Below are 20,276 nucleotides of genomic sequence, written 5' to 3'. Positions count from 1 at the left end.
AAGGAAAGCAACTGTTCTAGGGATTTTCCCTTCGGTCCCTTCTTTCATAGGGTTTAGAATCAAACCAACAAGGTATTGTATTTAGCTTTCTCCTTTATGCCACTCTGTTTTTGAAAATTAAATAAGCGAGTGAAAAAAGGAAGGCTAATGATATTGGCAATATCATGTTTTGATAATTATACGAACTCACCTTGTCTTTTATAATTTAAGTAGCTGTCAAATGTTACGACAGTTCCCAAAAGGCTCTCAATAGCCCATTTAAAAAAGACAAGCTGGGTTTGTGCAATTATTAAAATATGTAGCCAAAAAAAAGAAAGGAGGGTTTATCTGGAATATAACTTCGAAAGTGTCCCTTTACCAAGGGGGAAGAGGTCCTCGATTCTGTGAAGTAATTTATGCATGCATCTTCACTTAAAGTTATTCTCAAATCAATAGGGCAGTGCTATACCCCCTCCCCCTTCTACTCCACAGCCGGTACGACACCACTCCAACCGGCCTTCGGCCCAACAATTAATTTGTGGAGATCTTTGAACAAGGTAGGCTCCACCCATATTTTTCAAAATGATCTGTATGCCCACACCTCTATAGAGTGGAGGGTTGCGATCATTCTATGGAAATGATTTTGGGGGCACAACCTATTTTTGTTGTGGCCCATCAAATGGACGGCTTGGATCATCCTATGGTGTGGGTCCTGCAGTAACATTAAAGCCCAATTGTAGGCCCCACCCATATTTTTCAAAATAAAGTGCAGGGTCCGTAGCATAGGATGTTGTAGCATAGGATGTTCTGAGCTGTCCATTTGATGGGCTGCAACGTAAATAGGTTGTGCTCCAAAATCATTTCCATAGGATGATCGCAACCCCTCGATCTATAGAGGTTTCCATAATATGCAATTTCTCATTTGATCAAAAGGGCTAGGATTATCCTGTGAAAATGATTTTTTGGGACACAATCTATTGACGGTGTGGCCCATCAAATGGACACTTTGGAGCATCCTATGGTGTCGGCTGTACATTTCATTTTGAAAAACAAGGTGGATATCCATACCTATATCTAGTATGGTTTTCTTAGCGTGGAGATCCACACCTAAGACATACTTTCATTGTAGTTATCCACACTAGAACATATGATAGCCATCCTCACTAACTTAGCTTTTCTCAGTGAGTCTATTCGCACTTCATAAAATACTCAGGTGTCCACACTACTGTAATTTTTCAGTGTGATTATCCATACTAATAACATTTTAAGTATAGCTATTCAGTATAGTACATATTATCAGTGTGATTATTTACATTTATGGTAGGGGTGCAACTCAGGTAGGCTCAAAACCCAAAAAAAAGTCGGCTTGGGTTGAGTTCAGGTCAGGTTTAGGTTGGGTTTTCTCAACCCGGGTTGAGTTCAGGTCGGGTTCGGGTTGAGGGCTTGGGCAACCCAACCCGAGTTCAACCCGACATATTTTATTTTTTATTTTATTTTTTAAGCTTAAAATCTCGGGTTGGTTCAGGTTGGGTCGGGTTGAACTCGGGTTCGGGTTCGGGTTCGGTTCGGGTTGGCAAAACGGGTTCCTCGGGTCAGGTCGGGTTGAGTAAATGGTTCGTCGAGTTCTTATTTTGATTTGGGATCTCTACTTGAGGAGTTCTTTTCTTGTCTTTGATTTTGGCTTTCTTTGGACAAAATCCTCGCGATGAACCTCTACATTTCATTGCGAGTTGCTGAATTTTAAGTCCAATTTGCGGTGGAGAATTATCAAGAAAAAAAAAGGCAGATCAACTTGTGTTCGTATGTTAGCTGCATGAAAGCTGGTGAAATGGCTGTTTGATTTGTGTTGGACCTCTGGAAACTCTGGTGTAAAATCCTTCACTAATAGGTATTTTGTAAGTCTTGCAGCCTACTCACTGAGTCACTGATCAGTCCTCCAATCCTCTGGGTGAAATTCTCAATGCGTACAATCTATAATAACCCCTCATATTCCCAACCTTGTCTTGGATTTATATTTGACCTAAGGGTTTTAATCTTAATGGGATTGACAAAATTAGGTCCAAAGTTAAATATTTTAAGGCTTTCATTTGATCAGCAATTACGGAAGTATATGTGGTGACTGGCTCTCTCATGTATGCACTCAAGGTGTTTGAGATAAGGCCTGTGCTACATTCTCATAATTAAAGTCTTATAGAGACCTTTGTGTTAAACTTCTTTTGAGTATAGATTAAAAACTTTGTCAGGGTTTTAATTAATATTCAGCTAGTGAGCCTTTTTGCCTTCACTTTTCATGGTTGATGGCAGCTGAAATCTGCTATCTTGATATAGGAGTTGTTACAAATTGATTTTTTTTATGTGAGTTACCAAACGTGATCCGGTTTTTTAAAATCACAATCAGAATTAAAAACAAAATCAAAATCAAGAAACAGAATTAGAATTGTTGCCAAACGCACCCTTAGTTCCTGATGTAATAATGGAAATTTACTATTGAAAACGCAGCAAATACACTTATAGATATAACTAAATATGGGCTTATTGTTGTAGTGACTACTCCTAAGATTTTTTTTTCTGAAGTTCACAATCCAAAAGTAGGGGAAAATTTCTAGAGATCAAGTGTTATTTAACTGCTCCACAAGAACGCAGGAACTCTCTCTTGGAAGGACGAAGCAATGCTCTCATACATTGGATTCTCTCATACAACGTTCTGAATTTTATTGTACATGGATTCATGGAATTTTCTTAAATATCTAATTGTATTGATTTGAGTGCGATATATAGGCCTCAAATTATGGAATATGGATAGTTTCCTTAATTTCAAAATTGCAGAATTTTGGATAGTTTTGCTAGACTTTCAACCAACTTTTGAAATTACAATTTGCAGTAATTAGAGTTTCTCATATGCAAAAGCCAGCCGCGAAATGGGTTTCTGCGAAATTGCCTAGCCAAAAATATACTTTTTTCAACTAAATATGGATCTTTGCTTCTTTTTCTTTTGTTGATCATCCATTTGTACGGTCTTAATTAGATGGTTAGGGTTATTGGCTCTATGTGCTTTTGGATGGTTCAGGCCAAGGTGGGCCTATGACAATGTGACCGTCTAGATTGACCAAAGGTGAGTTTTAAAGTTAGTCTCCACAGTTTCTTTACATAATTATTTTGGGAAATGATATTATAATCACCTTTTCTACCTTGGTCAAACCCCTTCTATTGTATTTAGCCATTTAGGACCTAGGACTTAAATTTCAGTTTCGGGGTTAATTTCGGTCCTCACCGAAACCGAAATTTCAGCTGAAATCCTGAAATTTCAGCCGAAATTTGATAAAGGAACTTGAAATTTCATTTTTTTTTACCGAAATTTCGGTAATTCAGCTGAAATTTGGTAAAGAATTTAAAAATTAATATTTTATCCGAAATTTCAGTGAAATTTCGCTGAAATTTCCAAAATTTCGGCCCTTTTGGTTTCGGTCTTGACCGCAGCCGAAATTTAAAACCTTGTTTAGGACTACTCTTTTTTCACTAGGAGGGTGTGGCCCAAGGACGAAAAGGGGGTGAAAATATCACTTCGCTTAAAAAAAATATGGGATGCACCAAATGCTAGTTATTGGGACTATCATCCGTGAGGGTAAGATGAAGGCAATATAAAAAGTGATGGGGGTTGTTAGCAAGACGGGATCCTGTGCTGAAAAAAGCACAAGATCCTCTATCGTTACACGTGCGCAAGAGAGAAAAAGAGAGAGCGTGCATCCCCACAAATAAAAAAAAGGATAAAAAAATCCAAATCCTTCGGTGATTCTCATCTCTTTATGTTTGGCACAGGATCCCGTTTTGAAGTGTTTTCCAAGAATGATTGAGATTGTCACTTGAGTGTGTAGCACGCCATAGAGAGATTATCTTGACTCTCTTGGTTTCTAGATCCCACACGGACAATTTTGAATTGCTAAGTAAGATACATTTCTAACATACATGCAAGTTTATCTAATTCTTTAGATAATTCAAAAATGCTAATTCGTGGAACTATTTTCTATGAGGGATTTGTTTGGTTGCATGGACTCATAGAGTAGTGGAAAAGGTAGCCAATATGGAGGAGACAAGCATTGGATTTGCCTAGAATTACCTTGGAGAATAGTCGTTAAAAGTTTTTGGTTACGCGGCATAGGCTCGGAGAGTAGGGGAGTAAGTAGGGGGTGTCATTACGAATGCAGTGAGAGAGAGAAAGCACTGCTCCCAAGAAATTTAAAGTGAAATTCTACCTTTTTGGGTGTGTTTGGTTGCACAAAGCCAGGATAGTTTAGGGGTTTTATTTTGCATTTGGGTATCTGTACTTGAGGAGTTCTTTTATTATCTTTGATTTTGGCTTTCTTTGGACAAAATCCTCTACATTTCATTCCCAACCTTGTCTTGGATTTATATTTGACCTAAGGGTTTTAATCTTAATGGGATTGACAAAATTAGGTCCAAAGTTAAATATTTTTAAGGCGAATTTAACTTTGGACATGGCATCCTTATACCTTCCATGTCCCCTCCTTATAACTTTTAAGGCAAATTTCTCAGAAAAGGTGTATTTTGGCCTGGAGAATAATGCCTTCTCTCTCTCTCTCTCTCTCTCTCTCTCTCTCTCTCTCTCTCTCTCTCTCGCTCTCTCTCTCTCCTTTATATACTAGTAATGTCACCCACTCCCAATACTCTACAAGGTTGGAAACCAAACACTACTTATCGCTATTCTAGGAGGTAAATTCTAGGTAAATCAAAATGTTTGTCTCCTCCCTATTGGCTAGTTATTGTTGGAGAAAATGTTGGTGGTGATGGTGGGAAATAGAAAAGAAAGAGATACTTCAAGGCGCGTTGTCGCTTTCCTTCAGATAATATTCGCCCCACCAGTTAGTGTGCAAGGAGTATCACGAATTTGCCTCCATGATACAATGAAGCCCTGTGTATTCTACATCTAATGTTTGTTAACGCTTTGCACTAAGCGGAAACAAACCCTAAATCACCTTTGGATAAACAAGTATTTAAAACATCGATTACTGTTTTTGCAGATAGATAACAGTACACTAGAATGGAATTTGTGAAAAGAAAGCAAAGAACAAAGTTGATAAACTTTCAAGAGAGTAATTTTGGCTTTGGATTTACTCAAACTCAAGTCCCACAAGTTTAATTTTCATATTTTGTTTCAAAGGTTGTAGTCTGCCGTTTTTATAGAGTATTTGGCAACCTTTGTTTTTTATTTGCACCCTTACAGGGCACCTTTTCAATGCAAGTTGAAATTTGGCCGTTTGATCGCGCCCATCCATGATTCTACAGTCCAGATCGATCCTGGAGTGATTTGTTGATTTGTGTAAAACCTACATCCCCCCTCCCGGTAACTGCTAGATAAATGATCCACAGTGCAGATTGCACCCTTTGGCTCTTGATCGTTGGGACGTGACTGAATAGAATCCAACGGTCCACATCACACCCGATCACCCACTAGATGTTACACCACGATCCAACGCTTTGGATTTCACCTGCTCAAGCATTAGCCGTTGGAGTGTGTTGGACCGACATATCGACCACCCATATGACCAAAATCATGGCCCAACCCGATCGAATGGGATCTTGACCGATCCAACGGTCCATTCGGCCACCAACGTGACCGATCCATGGTCAATCCGACCAATCAACAGAAATGATTAGACAGCCTAGATCAAATATGATAAATTTTAAGCGCTTCAATCGCTCCTAGCAATGATGCAAAGTGCACCAAAAAGCGCCACTAGCACCCTACAGCCCACGCCGCATGTGCGGTTGCACCGTCTCGTGGGTCCACCCACTCTGCAACAAAACATTAGAGAGAAGTGACTAATAATATATATACCCTTCAACAACTCTTTGAACTTCCAATGTGGGCCTATCCTCCCAAAGCACTTTTCACCTCCTTTCCAAAGCACCCACTTTTACATACCAAATAGACTTTTCTTTATAAAATCTTTTCAAAACACTTTCAATGCAAGTGTTTGGCAACCTTTGTTTTTTATTTGCACCCTTATAGGGCACCTTTTCAACGCAAGTTGAAATTTGGCCGTTTGATCGCGCCCATCCATGATTCTACAGTCCAGATCGATCCTGGAGTGATTTGTTGATTTGTGTAAAACCTACATCCCCCCCCCCTGTAACTGCTAGATAAATGATCCACAGTGTGGATTGCACCCTTTGGCTCTTGATCGTTGAGACGTGACTGAATAGAATCCAACAGTCCACATCACACCCGATCAGCCACTAGCTGTTACACCACGATCCAACGCTTTGGATTTCACCTGCTCAAGCATTAGTCGTTGGAGCGTGTTGGACTGACATATCGACCACCCATATGACCAAAATCATGGCCCAACCCGATCGAATGGGATCTTGACCGATCCAACGGTCCATTCGGCCACCAACGTGACCGATCCATGGTCAATCCGACCAATCAACAGAAATGATTAGACAACCTAGATCAAATATGATAAATTTTAAGCGCTCCAATAGCTCCTAGCGATGATGCGAAGTGCACCAAAAAGCCCCACTAGCACCCTACAGCCCACGCCGCACGTTGCACCGTCTTGTGGGTCCACCCACTGTGCAACAAAACATTAGGGAGAAGTGAGTAACACTATATATACCTTTCAACAACTCTTTGAACTTCCAATGTGGGCACTTTTACAAACCAAAGTGACTTTTCTTTATAAAATCTTTTCAAAACACTTTCATTTTGAAAATAGACTAACATTTATACCACTAATCTACAAGGTAATTACCTGCAGCCAAACAGAGCGACATCTACAAGCAAAATTCTTGTATGTTACAATGGACAAGAATGTCATATCAATAGACATGAAATAGTTAATTCTTGTATGTTACAATGGACAAGAATGTCATATCAATAGACATGAAATAGTTACCGAGGCAGGGGCGGACCCACGTTTATGAGTACAACCTAAAAATGGTTTTACCGACGTTCATGAATGCTGCTAAAAGGAACATACATTTACCAGCGTTTAGGAACGCCGGTAATTGTAAGCTGCCCACCCAAAATTATTCTGGCCCCCCAAGTGTAAATTCCTAGCTCTGACCCTGCCCAGGTAACATGCTAGAGAGTCTCCAAGGAATTCAATGCTATATTGGCAACCAAAAATGAAGAATTTTGCTGACATGGCAACCAAATGCCAAGCATAATCCCTAAGCCTCCCTGGCTTTTGTGCAACCAAACTCACTCTGAATGTAAGGAGAGACCTAGTAATGAGTGACCGAGATGGTCATATGGAGTAAATGGCACAGCATAGACATTTGGTGGGGTGTTGTTCTTTTCATAAGAGGAATATACATGGAAACTGAGCAAAAGAAAGTAGATGGGTTGAAAGACAAATATATATACATAAAAGTATAGAGAGAGAGAGAGAGAGAGAGAGAGAGACAGACAGAGAGAGTTTAGTGGGCAACCCATGTTGTTTGTAATTGAGAAAGTGATAAGAATAAAAAGTCGAACAAACCCCACTCCATTTGCTAAAGTGGCCTAGAAAAGCAAATTGGAAGGTAAACAAAATCACGACACCTTTTAATCATCATGCCCAAAATATCTCTAGGATTTTAGATGCCGTGGAGACTACTTTGAGTCTTGTGGTGGGACTATTATCATTGAATGCAAGGAGGGACTTCGTAACGAGTGATTGTGATGGTCATGACTCAAGGATGGGACGTGAATCGTACTCCAATATTGCTTTCTACGTCTCTTCATCATATAAAAACTCTTAAATCTATATTATATCAACAAGGCTGCTTTTTCACTAGTAGACATTAAAACAGTCCGAGCCACACTCCACACTAGACACAACCGTCTCAATTACTCATCATCTTCCATCGAAGGATGATAGGTCTCACAAATTAAGATTTCCGATCTCCTATGAGGTGATAAATTCGCACCCCTTTTAACGTGAATTGTGGCAGACTTTACCACTTTTTTATCGTGTAAAAGTGGTGTGAATTTATCATCGCCCTTCTCTTATCCTTTTCATAGGAGTGAAAGTCCTCCACAAGAGATGTCCTTTCATTTTCAGTTGGGTCCCATATGTTTTAAATAGTCATAAGCCATCAACGAGGGAATACCTGATTGCTTATTTTATAAAATAGTACTTATGGAATTTTATTAAAAGTTAAAATTTAACCATAAAGAATTAAAAAACCTAAAATACTTTTAAGTTTTGTCATTTCATCTAAAAAATGGCCCCGTCCTGCTGGCACTTGTTTTTGCTCTGCCCCATACAAATTTTGTATAACTCAACAAATAGGAAATTTATCATGAAAACATACTTCTAAATTTTAAATATGATGTCTGTACCTAGATATGAGTATTTTTCAAAAAAAGAAAAAAAGAAAAAAAAAAAGAAAATCAGTCCCACTTTGTTCAAAGATCCAAACCCTTCATTTGGATTACCATAACATAAATATGTTATGCCTCAATAATCATCTCCATGGGATGATCCTAACCCCGGATCAATAGAACGACGGCATTACAGAAAATGATACAGATAGAGGGTTAGGATCATCCTAAGGGGATGAATTTTGGGACACCACCTACTTACATTAAGAAGGCTATTGATTTTGGCATTACTGTGTTTTGATATTTGCACTAAGTTACCTTGTCTTTTATTTCATAATTTGCTTCTATAGCTTTTTTTGAAATTGTGATAGCCATTGACAGCTGGTTGAATAGTACAAGACAATGGGAGTTACTGAAATTATCAAAACATTTTCCCAACCGAAATCTTTCTTGTATGCATGGATCACAATATGTATATGCCATCTACCTTGTTCAATCTGGACCAAATCATCATGGCCTGGTTTGGATTGCAGGAATTTTATGAAAAATGAAAGGAAACACTTATCCAATTTTTCCTTCTTTTCCATTGTTTGATTTTATATGAATAACTTGAAAGGAGACTTACCTGGTATTCTGCATTTGGCCATTTCATTTCTGTGTCGTTGAAGCAGTTGTGAAAAATCAAAGAGTAGATTTTTTCCATTTAGAATTAGTGATGTCGAACAGTTGAGTAGGTAATGGGTCTTAAGCTGAACAAATTTGATCTCTATGGACTGAGGTGTTTTAGGTCAAAATTCAAATTTATTTTTAGAGAAATAAATTGGTAAGATTGAGGATTTATCAATAACAACTCAGAACCGATCGACTAAAAAGAAAGTCTTAAAACAAAACGTTAACTCCAACTCGTGAAAGAACATGTTTCTATTTTTCTATTTAGTAGATGGAAGCTAATGGAGATTCCTTAATTTCTCTTCATACTTGTCATTTGAATATAAAGATAACATGAGATGGGATAGACCCTTGCAGATTCAAAGTTGACTTGAAAGAGAAATTTTACAAGCTTGGGACTGATTACATTCAAAGAAATTCAAGATAAAAGGAGATGGAATGGAGCACCTTACTTGGAAGGAATTGTAGAAAACAAGAGCTCAAAGAAGCAAAGCTTTGATACACTTGTTACACACAAATCCAAAGCAAGAAGCAATACCCACAAAAGATACCCACAAAAGACAAAGGACAAAGTATCAAAGGAGATGGAGAGAGGAGATAGAGAGAGAATTCTTGAATATTATTCAATGACAATAGCCGTACACCCACTTCATTATTCAAAACGTTAATTAACGTTTCTCCAAACACACTACTGTGCAGACGGGGCTATTCTCCTCTCTGTTATTAATGTTGTGCTCTCTATACTCACACACAACTCTCTCTCTCTACACTCTGCCACTTACGTTCCAAGAGTCTTTATATAGACAAAAAAAAAAAATCAAGTCCTACTCTAATAAGACTTCTATAGCAAGGTTCAACCGAACTCTAAAACAAAAAAGTAACTCCTATTCTAACTACAATACAGCCACACATCTCTCCTAATCTAACTAGGACTCGACTACTTATGTGGGACCCTCATCGTGCTGCGCCGGCCCGGCCCCTCCGGTACCGTGTTACGAGTCAGCGATGACTTTCAACACTCCCCCTCAGCGCTGACTCTCCACTAGTCACGCCAAGTTCCTATCGAAACTTCACAAACTTCTTGTAGTTCAGCCCTTTGGTGAATATGTCGGCAACTTGATCATCTGAACGAACCGCATGAGAGAAATTTCTCCACGAAGCACCTTCTCTCTGACGAAGTGATGATGTACTCTTTTAAGTGATGTCACTATTAGTACGCGTTTTTCCCTTATTTGTGAGCTCAGCTTCTACTTTAGACATTCGCACGGTCCATCCGAGGGAAAACCCAATTAATTTGGATCCGCTTTGAAACAGATCCGAGTGGGACAGTAGGCTTGTTGACTCCCCAAAAATCAGGTTGCCAGTTTTAAGCCAAGGGCGCCAAATGGAAGAAATTTTGGGTGTGAATTTATCAGGTAGTACCCATGAAAAAAATCCAATCATCATGTATTTCCTTTTTAGGGTCAATTTGTTTTGCCATAAAATGGGCATAAAAGTTTACAGTCGTGAATTGTTTACTTTAAAATTTTGCACCTATTTGTTTTTAGCTATGCATAACTCATTATCTCCTTCTGAAAAATGCCCATATCTCATAAAAATAACCAAAGTACAGCTCGTTAAAAAAATGTAAAACCAGGTGGGTTGTCCTCATTATCAAAATATTGTCGTGGAGATATCAGTCCCACCAGTTTTAAATATGCATTTTATAAGAAGGCTATTGATTTTGGCACTTCTAGGTTTTGATATTTGCACTAAGTTACCTTGTCTTTTATTTCATAATTTGCTTCTATAGCATTTTTTGAAATTGTGATAGCCATTGACAGCTGGTTGAATAGTACAAGACAATGTGAGTTAGTGAAATTATCAAAACATTTCCCAACCGAAATCTTTCTTGCATCTTCTTTAAATAAATAAAGGTTACACAAAATGATAATGAGTGTGAGACCTACCATCCTTTAATTATTGATGAGTGATTTAGAGTGTGAGGCACGCGGTGGAAGTATTCTCTTGACTCTCAGCAAAGGGGTTAATGGTAAAAGAGTAATGCTGACGTGTAAATCCCAGATAAAAAGAAAAGAAATTTCTTTTTCCTCCCGCTATATTATAGTAGATATATATATATATACCTGCAACTTCTTTAAATAATTAGAAAATAAATAAAGGTTACACAAAATGATAATGAGCGTGGGACCAGTGTAGCACGCAGTGGAAGTAATTATTGATGTGTGATTTAGAGTGTGTAGCACGCAGTGTTCTCTTGACTCTCATGTTAGATGGATAGAGAAAGAGATGACCTTCCCTGTCACGGTGGGTCTCACTCTTTAAGAGATGTCACTATTAGTACGAGTTTTTCCCTTAATTGTGAGCTCAGCTTCTACTTTAGACATTTGGACGGTCTAGATTTATGAACAGTGAGGTGGCGAAGACTGGGAAGACTTTGGATCCACCTTCCACCTTTCCTTCTCTACATATATATCTATGTTTAAGCTTAGAGTGAAACTACAACCGAGCTTTTAGTTTGGAGTTTGGAGTTTGGAGTTTGGAGATAAACTTGTTAAAAATATGAGGGGTTTACATGCGTATAGTATTGTTGGGGTGTTGTTTTTTGTGAGTGTGTGTTGCTCCTTTTACAGGGTCCAAGCATGTTTGAAGGAAGAGAGAGAAGCTCTCTTACAATTAAAAGACTGCATCAACCACTATCCAAATAATGCTACTTATTCTGTCTTGGAAAATTGGGTTGGAGAGGATTGCTGTCAATGGTCATGGCGTGTATCATGCTCTAATTCTTCATCTCGCGTTATACGAATCGACCTTTCAGGTGCAAGGTATCCTTCTTGGTCTGGAGTGTGGTATCCTAATGCTACTCTGTTTGCCCAATTCAAAGAATTGGAGTCACTATATTTGAGCATTAATCAGATCGGTGGATGGGTTATGCCAAAAGGTAATGCTCATTTCCTCCAATTTTATAAAATACTTCCTCAAATTGCATAAAAACCCTCAATCTCTTTTCTTAGGCAATTCAAAGATATTAATGGATGTTTAGCAAATCAGGTTTTTCTTTTAGTTCAACAAAGACCTAAAATGGATTCACCGTCTATATATTTTTCTATAATTCTCCAAAAGGAAAAAGAACAAAAACAACAATGGACAAATGGTAATTTGAAAGCAGTGGTGTCACATTCTAACGACATGCTTTGGATGGAAATTGAATCGAGTTTATGATTTGCATGAAACATCTTCTATTCTTTTCTTCTTTGTTTTCTCATTTGTAAAAAGCTTGTTTTCACTATAACTTGCTCGTTTTTTGCATGATTATGTGGTTTGGAAAACCTACTATATTTGGAACTTAGCTACAAAAATTTTGAAGCACTTCCACCATGTCTGCTGAGCAAGCTCTCTGCATTGGAAGCATTGTTCTTATATATGAATAACCTGAAAGGAGACTTACCTGGTATTCTGCATTTTGTCATTTCATTTCTGTGTTTGCTGAAACAGTGTGAAAAATCAAAGAGTAGATTTTGTCAGTTAGAATTAGTGATGTGAAACAGTTGAGTAGGAAATGGGTCTTTAGCTGAACAAGTTTGATCTCTATGGACTGAGGTGTTTTAGGCCAAAAATTCAAGTTTAATTTTTAGAGAAACAACACACTATATCTTGGAAGATTGTTATGGATGAGGATTTAGCAATAACAACTCAGAATCGATCGGCTGAAAAGAAAGATTTAAAACAGAACGTTAACTCCAACTCATTAAAGAACATGTTTCTAATTTACTTAGCCCTAATTGATCGCTTAGGGAAATGATCGGATCTGGTCACTATGGATGCATAACTGATTTAGTAGGTAGAAGCTAATGGAGATTGGTAGAAGCTAATGGAGATTCCTTAATTCTTCTTCACACTTGTCATCTGAACATAGAGATGACATGAGATGGGAAAAACCCTTGCAGATTCAAAGTTAACTTGAAAGAGAAATTTTACAAGCTTAGGACTGATTACATTCAAAGAAATTCAAGATAAAGGAGATGAAATGGAGCACCTTACTTGGTAAGAATCTCTAACTTCTTTTCCTCGGAGGCAATCGTCTACTCCTTAGAGCTTGAAGCTCCTCTCCTTTATTTATTGATGGAGAGAAGTCAACTAGAAGCTGCTGCCATCTTATGACAGCTCAAGCCAGCTGGCTTGATGAGGTGGTACACCACATGGCTTCTTGTAAGGCTCCCAATCATGTGGTCGCTTCTTGCCCAAATGGCCCCCCTTCTCTAAGCTCCCAATTGAGTGACACATGGTGTGTTCTTATGCTTTCAAAGCAGTCCCACTTCTTCATGGCACCCTCTAGTTACCACATGGCTGCTGATGTAGCAAACTTGTGCAGCAGCCATGTGGCCTCCAAAGCCTTTCTACAATCAGTCCTCCTCCCAACCGATTATGCCCTACCATTCTTTCTATTGTTTATTGCCTCTCAAACAGAAACCCGCGCTCCTCGAACTCTCCCCCTTCAAAAGAGCATTCCCTCAAGCTCGCGTCTTTCTCCAGGCAGACTGGACACAGGTTCTAGGGCTTTACAGATTCCGTCCCCATTGTTTGGCCAAGGAGGCAATGAAGCCAACTCCCAGGTCAAAGACAAAGCTTTCTTTAGCAAGGCCCTTAGCCCGGGGCCGATCCGTGTCAACACCTTGCCCCGTTGTCAAGGGTGTATCGCACCACGAGGCTACTTCTGATGGTGCCTTGTCTTTATCTCCATCTTGAATTTCAAGTAAGTTTTATGCCCCAAGGCTATCCTCACGAATCAAATGTTTCTGCCATAATGTTCTATCATGATCTAGAAAAGGATCGTGAAAGAAAAGCTCTATTAAGTCAAAATGGTCCCTTGTCATCTCAAGATCTAGACCGTCCGCTGCCCACACCCCAGGGCACAATATTGTCATCCTCTGCAAATGCCATCTACTCTCCATTATCCTCTATGAAGTGTTCCTTGTATCTACGACGTCAGACTGACAATCCTCCCAAATCTCAACTTGTGTACCACAATCCTCAAAAATCTCACTTTGTGTGTCATACTTCCCTGTCTCCCACTCTATCATCAACCTGGTCATGTACACACATCACTTGATGTAGATCGCCACTTTTAGATCAAATTGTCATGCTAGTTCTCCCAAAGGTTAGCGGAAAACTCTAAATATCTGATCTTCAAGACTTGGATCTAAATCCAAAGCTTTCAACAACAGTGATGAATTTCGATCTACTCACTCTTTAGAAATGAGTTTTAGAATTCTGGTCAGGCTGAGGCTTCGCTATCACTATATTCTTTGTGAAATTAATGCTTGTGAATCTCTATACTGCTGCTCAGATTAAACTCTCAGATGCTTCTAACCAAGGACTTATTCTTCACCAAGGACTTTTGATTCTTTAGGATTCAGTTGTGTTTCAGTGATGGAAGCTGCAAAGCAATCTTAGTTTTGCAAGCTCCAGGTTGAAAGAAACTCCCCCATTGATTGCTCCTTAGTAAACTCGATTTGGCCAGATCCAGATTAACACGATCTCGCTTGTTGTTTGACAACAGCTCGCTGGATTGGGGTTCAGCGAGCTTTGCTTCACTCTCTGAATTGGTTTGAGTTTATTGTGAAGATGAGAAGTAGATCCAGAGAAGATATTAGGAAGTACCAAATTGGTAATTGAATATCTTCAGCTCTGATTTCTCCTGTTCTAAGAAGCTCAGATCTGGCACTTGAACCCAAGTATTAGAGGGGTAAAAACAAACGAGAGAGAAGGAGCAATAGGACCTAGAACTTGCAAAATTCTAGGGTGGAGAGCCGGAACTTGTAGATCCGGAATGCCTTTGTATTCAAGTGGACCAAAGCTCAGCTTCAGAAAACTATCGCCTCAAGCCAGGATGCGATGTTTATGAGTAACAACAAGCAGATGGCAACTCAAACTCCACATAGTTGATTTCCACGATAACAGAGCACGATGTCTTTTCTCATTTCGGCTCAAAATGTATCAAAGGTTCAGTAATACCAATTCTCAAATACCAGTGTTTGGATCGAACAACCAGAAAGCATAGAATTTTCTCAAAAAACAGAGTTCTGGTGGTACTATGTTTCTGTGTTCTTGTAGAATATAAGAAACAAAAGTTGAATGATCAATACAGGATCCACAATACTTGTTGTTAACAATTAGCACTCTGTGTACTCTTCAAAAAAAAAAATTAGCACTCTGTATTCAATTAATACGAATGATGAGTTTTCCCAAAGATGAATGATCTGCCATGAAGTAGTGTAACAACACAGTGGTTTCATTGCCTCTTAGACGACTCATTTCCCCATTTCAATTCTGTTCGAGGAAGGCTTTCAAAATTTCATGAAAAACATGAACTGATTCTTGCATTTTCTATTTTATCTATTAGATCTTTATGATGAAAGATCTCAGAGATGAAGTCCAACAATGAAGGCAGAGAGGACCGAATGGATTGCACGTCTAGGACAAAGCGAAAAACAACACTCAAGGATGTGGAATCAAACAACGAGGCTCTCCTCCAATTGCTAAATCTCAATAACTAACTCTCATGAAAACAGAGAGAATTCCCCAAGTATCCTAATAATCTACAGTTCGTGTGACGGGAATAGTTTTCCGGGTATGGTCCAAGGAAAAAACAATGGAGGCAAAGCAATGTGTGATGCTCTGTTTTTTATTTTGTGAATAAGTTCAATGGAAAACTGTAAAACTCTCAATGGAGGAAATATGATCGACCAAAGAAGGTCTTTGTCACTCCTTGATGTGCTTGTCATGTGGCTTTCCATTTGAGTTGCTTGTGGAGTAATCTCATATTGACCTGAACTTAATCCACAGTACTAACAAGCAAATCATTAGATTATAAATTTCAATCAATTTGGGTTTGGGATCAATCAAAACAGGGGTGATTGTTGAACCATTGGGCTTGCAAAATTTCCGCAAATTTGGTGGACTTTTCAACAATTTCTGTGGAAATTTTGGTTGATATCTTTAAAATTTCGATGGGAATATTTAATATTTCGGTGGAAATCTTTTAAATAAGCATGAAAATGAAATTTTAGAATTTCAGCAAAATTTTAGAATTTCAATGAAACCGTGTAGAACAAATGACTCATTGTGAATTTCGTTTCGGTCATGGCCAAAATTCAAAATTTCGACCGATATTTAAACCATGCCACCAGTCTGATGCCTTGGAAAGCAGCCCTCACTTCCGCTTTGTTAGATTCCATGATACCAAAAGGCTTAGAGAAGGCTCGCTTAGTATCACCAGTCTCGTCTCTAATAAGGCCTCCGATGCCGGTAGGGTTCGGATTCCCAAAGCTAGAACCATTGAAATTTAACTTCAAACAACCGGGGTGTGGGGACCATCTAGGGGCCATTAACACCTTTCGATCCAACTCATGAAAATATCCCCCCCCCCCCAACATCGCCTGATATTTGTGCCTGAGTATAATTTTAAGTAAGGGAAATAAATTGTAAGCAACATAATCCTCTCAAATGAGGACGTGCTTCTGACCATGATTTTGATTGCGTGAGCATTCCATTCCATCCATAATCCCCAGAATGCGGCCAAGAGAATGAACTTCCATAAAAACAGCCTTTCCTAGGCCAAGGCGCAAAAAACCAAGAACTGAGGAGATCAGCAGTATGACTGGGAACATCCAGATTCCAAACCTATCGAGAATTTTAGCCTAGACAGGTATAGAATACTTACAGTGGAGGAGCAAGTGATCCACAGTTTCGCCTGCTCTATGCAAAGGGCAAAATCATCTATTATGAGCATATGGAAGCGTCAAAGTTGGTCAATAGTCTAGATTTTGTTCTGGAAGGCTGTCGATCTGAAAGCGCAGAGTGGATGGAACCCTCCAAAATCTAGATAACTAGATGAGGCCATGAGGCCAATCATGTCGTTCTAGTCCCCAGCCTAATGGACATCTCATCCATCATATTAAGGCCTACAAATTAAATATTAAAGCTTTAGCCTCTCTTAGCAAAACCTTTAACAAGAACAAATAAATCAAGGGCTGGGATCATCTGATCAAGGTTGAATAAACAACAATGGGTCATATTTGTGTCCTTCGATTGGATCAACAGAGTTGATCATGTCAATAGGGCATAAAATAACCATTAGGGGAAAAAATTATGGGTGACATTTTTAGCATTTTTCATAGAAGTGATGCTGAAATTTGCTATAGTATCTAAGTCAAATAAGAAACATGGAAAATTGATAGTACCTCTTGCCATGATGATCATATTGACATTGCTTTATGATATATGCTACCACTGAAAATGCTCCTATCTTCGAGTATTGTTGATCACTGGAATGATTTTGCAATATAGCCAAGTCGTGATGCTCAGATCAATAGAATCTTGGGCTTTACCTCTTCGAGTATTGTTGATCAGTGGATTGATTTTGCAATATAGCCAAGCCGTGATGCTCAGATCAATAGAATCTTTGGCCTTACCTTGGTATATCAAAGAAAAATCATAAGAAATCCTGAGATCTGAATATCTCTTGCTTCCATCAATCAGAAACCCAGATTAATAAAAGAGATTAGGGTTAATCCTCCTAGTGAAACACACCTTCCTTCCTAAAGTGGAACTTCTAATAGATTTAATGTTTAATTTATCTAAAATCCATTTTAGCAAAAATCCTAAACACGGATTAGTAAAAAATCTAAGTGGCAATGTCGACTACCCTATTAGATCTCACGAGAGATTATTCCAGAATTCTCCTAGTGGTCCATATTGACACTTCTATGTTTTGGGTAAAAAAAGACCGGGCTCTGGACACTTTAAATTTCTGAAGTATGGACTTACATCATTTCCTTTAACAAATAATCTCTTTAGTCTAGTCTTTTAGGGAAAATGTACATTCATGTAAAGGGAACTAAATATATAGATCATGGCAGCAAATACCCAAATAATGAGCATTACATTCCATATAACAAAGAAATAATGATTTCCTTTTATGAGTACTTAATGTGCTGCACTCTTTATGATAAGACTAACTAATATCCATTCCATTCGAACTTTATTTTGTGCTCGTGGTTAATCTTCCGTTGACTATATCCAAAGGTATACACTTTACATATGATACGAATCACCAAATGTAGTTTCAACATTAAATTTAAAAGTGTCTCGTAATCGCCATCAAACACGAAGGTCCTGTTTGTTTTAGATTTTGAGAATGGATTGTGAGTTCAAAACTGATTACTGGACTAAAAATTAAAAGTAATTTTGAGTCCAATAATCAGTTTGGGACTCACAAAGGATTCTTAAAATCCAAAACAAATAGGGCCTAAATGAACTAATCAATCCCATATGCTCTACATGCCCCTCAAGTGATATGTATGGAAGCCTTTTTTGTCACTTGGTATGCAACTATCATCACAATGTATATGTGCTTAACAACCAACTTATGATCCCTAATGTTCTCTCTAACAATATGATAATATATGTAATTATGCCTACTTTCATTTTCACCCTTTTTTCTTCTTAGAGAAGAAACCTACTGTAGAATTATCCCAATAAATAACATATAGCCTAGAGATATGAGTGCACAACTCCAAGCCTTGTGATAAAATTCTGCAACCATAGTACCTGAAAAACAGTCTTGTAGCATGGAACGAACTCTGCCTCAATACTAGAAGAAAAGATCTGACACTAATGCTTCATGTTTTGAATGAGATGAGATTTCCCTCCTTCCACATAAGTAGGAGGACATCCCTAAGGTAGACTTCATATAATCGAGGTATTGTATTTATAAGAGAAAATTAGCAGGTTAGCCTTTTGTGAATGATCCTTAAACAGAACATCGCTCAAACAAAACCTCAATGAGTCTTACCATCAAGCCTAGCGTCAACATCATGTCATACATAGGGACAAGGGTGTGGAATCAAGATCATTGATCTGGTGAAACATGATGAGGAAAACCCATATGGTTCTAGTCCCGTACCTAATGGACATCCCATTCACCCAATTAACTGCTATAAATAATCAAAGCTTTAGCTTCTGATAGAGAAAACCTTAATGAAGCCTAATACTCAAGTGCTAGGATCATTCAATCAAGGTTGGGCAAACAATAATGTGCCAGGTTTAAGTTCGCCAGTTAGTTAACAAAACAGATCACGTCCACAGGGCACAAGTGGAGGGCCCAGGATGTGAGCCCAGGAAGTTATATGTCTTCAAGGATGCGAAGAATTGATAATGACTATTTATCTCGTAGACTATGAAAATATAATAAAACAAAGTTAACTTCTTCTTTTTGGAAACCTTAAAACGAGGGTTGGTTAAAGAACCTAGTATCATGTCTCTTGGCAAAAGTAACAAATTTTCCTTCTTGCAATTGACTATTCGGTTTTAGCTAAAACAACATATTTTTGTTGTAAGGTGGGGTCCATTTTTTGGCTATCCATGTCATTCAACTCATGCTCATATGTTGGTAGATCAATGCTATTAAAAAGAATTTTATTCTTGGACAAATTATGCAAAAAAAGAAAAAGAAAAAAGGGAATATAAGGGGAAGAAACGGAAATTGGGTCCATTGTCCCACACATAATTAAAAACTACTATTGAGGCATTTTATGCAGGCATCATCGCAGGGAAGTTGGTGGTCATGAGAGTCACACCTTTAATTGATTTAATCCAAAAGAAAACAGGGCCTAAGAATCACTGTTTTTTGCATTATTCTTATAAGTAATATAGAAATTTGATTTTTTTTTCCTTTGCATTGAAAGGAATTTTTTTTGGTAATAAATGAAATTTGCTCATATTTTTTTGCCTTCATCATTTTCTTGTATGTTTATGCAGCCTGAAAAGACTCACGACTCTAGATCTCATGGAAAACCAACTTGATGATCGGAGTCTTCCATCATGTCTAGGAAACCTTTCATCCCTGGATGATTTAGATTTATCAAATAATAATCTTAGAAACCCAACAGGTACGGAGTGGCAATAGTATTTTCTCATCCGAAATGATGATGGTTGAAGTAGTTTCTCTCTTCACTTCCACTTATCTCATATTTTCAATGATAAGATGATGCATATAATACGCTTTTGGTATAGGCCTTAGAGTATTTGGGGATCTTCAGCAGCTGCACCCTTTTTCAATTTTCAGAAGGCAACTGATCACGGCACAAACTTGTTTTGACAATAGAGCAAGCTCATCTTGTCCACATGGATGGGGAGATCATATAATGACTGTCATAGGCCTATGAAAAATATAATCAAAACGAGGATTGATTGATCAATAGGCTAGTATCATGTCTCTTGGTGAAAGTAACAA

General features: G+C 38.3%; 1 long non-coding RNA gene across 1 annotated transcript; it reads left to right on the top strand.

The window, feature by feature from the left end:
* Positions 1-11,474: 11,474 nt before the first annotated feature.
* LOC143883797 (uncharacterized) lies at positions 11,475-15,781 on the top strand. Its single transcript, XR_013252547.1, has 2 exons — positions 11,475-11,921; positions 15,384-15,781. It is a non-coding gene; the product is annotated as an uncharacterized LOC143883797 (long non-coding RNA).
* The last annotated feature ends 4,495 nt before the right edge of the window (positions 15,782-20,276 follow it).

This window comes from Tasmannia lanceolata, unplaced genomic scaffold, assembly GCF_043159265.1.
Source record: "Tasmannia lanceolata isolate RefF3 unplaced genomic scaffold, GAP_Taslan_0.1 ptg000008l, whole genome shotgun sequence".
NCBI classification, from domain to species: domain Eukaryota; kingdom Viridiplantae; phylum Streptophyta; class Magnoliopsida; order Canellales; family Winteraceae; genus Tasmannia; species Tasmannia lanceolata.
This window is presented reverse-complemented; position numbering and strand designations above follow the sequence as displayed.